The sequence below is a fragment of the Antedon mediterranea genome, chromosome 1 (genome assembly GCF_964355755.1).
Source record: "Antedon mediterranea chromosome 1, ecAntMedi1.1, whole genome shotgun sequence".
NCBI lineage: Eukaryota > Metazoa > Echinodermata > Crinoidea > Comatulida > Antedonidae > Antedon > Antedon mediterranea.
Window position 1 is genome coordinate 2,629,014 of NC_092670.1, and position 4,079 is coordinate 2,633,092.

The 4,079-nt window shown below is 33.7% G+C and overlaps 1 long non-coding RNA gene across 1 annotated transcript; it reads left to right on the top strand.

Moving 5' to 3' along the window:
* The first annotated feature begins 291 nt into the window (after nt 1-291).
* Nucleotides 292-3,341, top strand: LOC140053249 (uncharacterized). The gene is made up of 3 exons (XR_011846113.1): nt 292-414; nt 945-1,086; nt 2,895-3,341. It is a non-coding gene; the product is annotated as an uncharacterized lncRNA (long non-coding RNA).
* The last annotated feature ends 738 nt before the right edge of the window (nt 3,342-4,079 follow it).

Consider the following 4,079-nt stretch of genomic DNA (forward strand, 5'->3'; position numbering starts at 1 on the left):
TGGTTAAAATGACATGTTTTTAACGTTTAATATTAAATAATATGTGTTTAAGTGCGTTGCCATTGATGTTTCAACGTTAAATTAACATTAGATTTCAGTTGGCGGTTTATTTTATCATCCTTTATTGTAAAACAAATGATTATTGGTTATTTAGGAATTTTAGATTGGCAAATATTATTGTCTCTGTATAATACAAAAAATGTTCTAGAAGTTGTGTTGAAAATTGAATGATCCTTTCATGCAAGATCAAATTTCATAAGATTCGAGCTTGTCATTGGTTAGTTTCGTTTTGATAAAATTTTGAAACTGGTGTCAGTAATTTCAGTTACTTCGACGTAGGCTAGGCCTACAGTAGTAGTGGTGTGTAGAAAAAAAAGGCTCATCATTGAAATTGTCAAATAAGTATGTTTTGAGGTAGGAAAACAATCTTTTTTATTTGTAATCTACTAATTTATAAGCTTTGAGCTTGACTATTTTAGCCTTATCAATAGCTAGCCTCTAGTCTAGTAGGCCACACATGCATAGCTAGGCCTAGCCTCTAGGCTATTAGCCTGGTAGGCTAGGGCTAGAGGCTAGGCTAGTAGGCTAGGCAGGCTGCCAAACTGATGAACTGAATTCACTCACTAGGCCTAGTGGAAGCATTTAGTATTATGCATGTCAAGGGCAAACATTTGCCTTGCCAAGGATAACTACAGTACTGTACTTATTATGGTTATAAAATGGTATGTATTAGGCCTTTTATTTAGTTCAATACTTTCTTTATTTATCCAAAAGTATACATAAATATAATATATAATTAGTTGGCCTAGCGAGCTTTCTGCTGCTAGGCTGTAGCTACAGTAGCTGCTAATGCTATTATTAGTGTTAATAGTATACAAACACATGCTGCTAGCCTAGGAGTCAGGACGGCTATTTGTTAAACTTACTCGCTTTCTTTATTTCAGATTGTAGGCCTAGCTAATAAGGCCCTTAGGCCTATGCCTAGCTAGAGTACAAAATAATGAAGTACATGTAGGCCTATAATCTTTTCTATGTGAATCAAACGAGAAAAATCTAATGGATGATCAATATTTTTATATACAAAAGGTTGGTATTTATAGTTCTTAACTTTAATATTGAATTGAATAAATATTACGCCGTGGTTAGGTTTCCGGCACCGGAACTCAACTGCTCACCGTTAGGGAATCCGACACGCTATTGCGCATGCCCAGAGCTCTGGGAAATGAATTATAGCAATACAGTAGTGCCACACACCACACCAAGAGTCGGAGTGTTATAGGGATTTACTGTAGCTTCAATAGTCGTTGCTCGAGCGAGAGATGGATGAAACTTGGCCTATGCCATGCATGAATTAATAATTAGAATACCGACTACGCCACGCGTTAAAATAATTATAATGATATTAATAAGAATCAGTATCTATCTTAAGAATCGTAATGCTGTTTTTAGCGTTGCGACCCCGAATTTCCGAACAGTTTTTTCACATCCACGCGGTGGCTGCCGTCAACAAATCAACTTATGATTGCATGTTATGTACAGTATAATGCGTTATGAAAAATCATAAAACTAGTCATGTAATTACTGTATATAATTCATAATGATATGAAGTTTATATATGAATGAAGCAACCACTTTTTAATTACAAAATAAATAGGCCCACTGATCACGTCTAACTGGTAGCCCTAGCCTAGATTAGTGGATCCCGTATTAGTACTCATGTAGGCTAGTTCGCCGTGTGGCGCAGCTATGAAATGATCCATCGCTGTTATTATAGAGGAGAGAGTCGCCGATTACCTCGCTCTGGGCATGCGCAATAGCGTGTCGGATTCCCTAACGCTGGGCAGTTGAGTTATGTTATGTACAGTATAAATGCGTTATATGAAATCTTTTATTTTGTACTTGAAAAATCATAAAAATTAAAACTAGTCATGCAATTATAATTCATAAATATATAAAGTTTATATATCAATGAAGCAGCAAATTTAATTACGAAATAAATAGGCCCAATGGTCACATCTAGCTGGTAGGCCTACTAGTATTAGTAGGCATGTAGGCCGGCTAGTTCGCCGTGGCGCAGCTATTAAAATGATCCATCGCTGTAAAGCTTGGTTCCCACTAGAACGTAACGCAAGGACGTAAACGCAACGCAAGCGTTTTAACCAATGACAAGCGAAGTTATAGACAGTTAGCAATCCCAAGCGAATAAGCCATCGCTTGTGATTGGTCAATTTACTTGCGTTGCGTTACGTCCTTGTGTTGCGTCGCTAGTGGGAACCACGCTTTGGTCTGTTGTAGACAAAAATAGAGTCGCCGATTACCTTGCTCTGGGCATGCGCAATAGCGTGTCGGATTCCCTAACGCTGGGCAGTTGAGTTTCGGTGCCGGAATCCTAACCACGGCGTAAATATTAATACAGTGTTGCAATATTATTTACATAAATTGAATTGATTGCATATTTTACGTGTAAGTGTGAAATGATGTTCTGAATTGAATTTTTGTTTATGTACAGTATGATTTTTGAACAATGTGTTAAAGATATAATTGAACTGAACAATTTTTTTTTAAATGTTTTGTTGAATATGCCGTCACTATAGAGTTGTTCACTTTGACCAAAAATTAGATTTTAAAAAATGCATTTGTACCTTAAAAGGGGGACAATTTAAACAAACAATTGGTTTTTGGTTAAATGTACTGTTTATTTTGTATTTTTGTTTATTTTCTACGGCAAGTGAATATCTAAATTGTTAAAATTGCAAAATGGCAAGGTATTCAAAGTATGATTGTATTAATCTTCATTGTTCATGTTTTTTGGGGACAATAAATGTTTCAACAATTAATTTTTTACTGTATTATTTTTGTTTAAAACTACAGTAACTTGATTGAATTTGTTTCAGGTTTGGAAAAATAATATTGCCACACTTTTGGAAAGCATAGGACAATGTCAACACAGGAATCGAGGCAACTGTTTATTGACTAATCGGAACAATGCAATTACAGTATTGTGTTATTGCCATCATTTGGACTTCTGCAACATTAGCACAAGGCACCTGTGACGTGTGTTGTATTTATTGTGTTTTACTGTAATCAGCCAATATTTATAGTTATTCAATCATGTTAGTTGGCAAACATATTACAAACTGGTTATTAGTATATTTTTTATACTTAACATTGGTACCTGAGAAATTTTAAGTGAGGATGTACATTATTTGATTGTTGCTTGGATTTTGCCTGATGATTTGATAACACCTGATTAAATGTTATTTTATGTTTTTATAGAAATTAAAGATTAGTAAGATATACAGTATTTATAAAATGTCTCTATTGATGGATTCTACGACGTAACAGTAACTTTACTACTAACTACTTTAAAACCGTTGATTCAAATTGGATATAGTAATTCAACAAATCAAATTTCAACGTTAAATCTATGTTTAAATTTACGTTGATGCAAATTTTCATTTCAACTTAATTATTACGTTGTTTCAACGTTAATAATTTCAACATTGAATCAACATTGATAATTTCAACGTTGATAATCTATGTTGAATCAACGTTGACATTTTTGTTGAGGCAAACTTTCATTTTCAACCATTTTTTCAACGTTATTTCAACGTTACTTATTTTAACGTTGTTTCAACGTTGATAATTTCTATGTTGATTCAACGTTGACATTTACGTTGAGGCAAACTTTCATTTTCAACCATTTTTTCAACGTTACCTATTTTAACGTTGTTTCAACGTTGATAATTTCTATGTTGATTCAACGTTGACATTTACGTTGAGGCAAACTTTCATTTTCAACCATTTTTTCAACGTTATTTCAACGTTACCTATTTTAACGTTGTTTCAACGTTGATAATTTCTATGTTGATTCAACGTTGACATTTAAGTTGAGGCAAACTTTCATTTTCAACCATTTTTTCAACGTTATTTCAACGTTACTTATTTTAACGTTGTTTCAACGTTGATAATTTCTGTTGATTCAACGTTGACATTTACGTTGAGGCAAACTTTCATTTTCAACCATTTTTTCAACGTCATTTCAACGTTACTTATTTTAACGTTGTTTCAACGTTGAT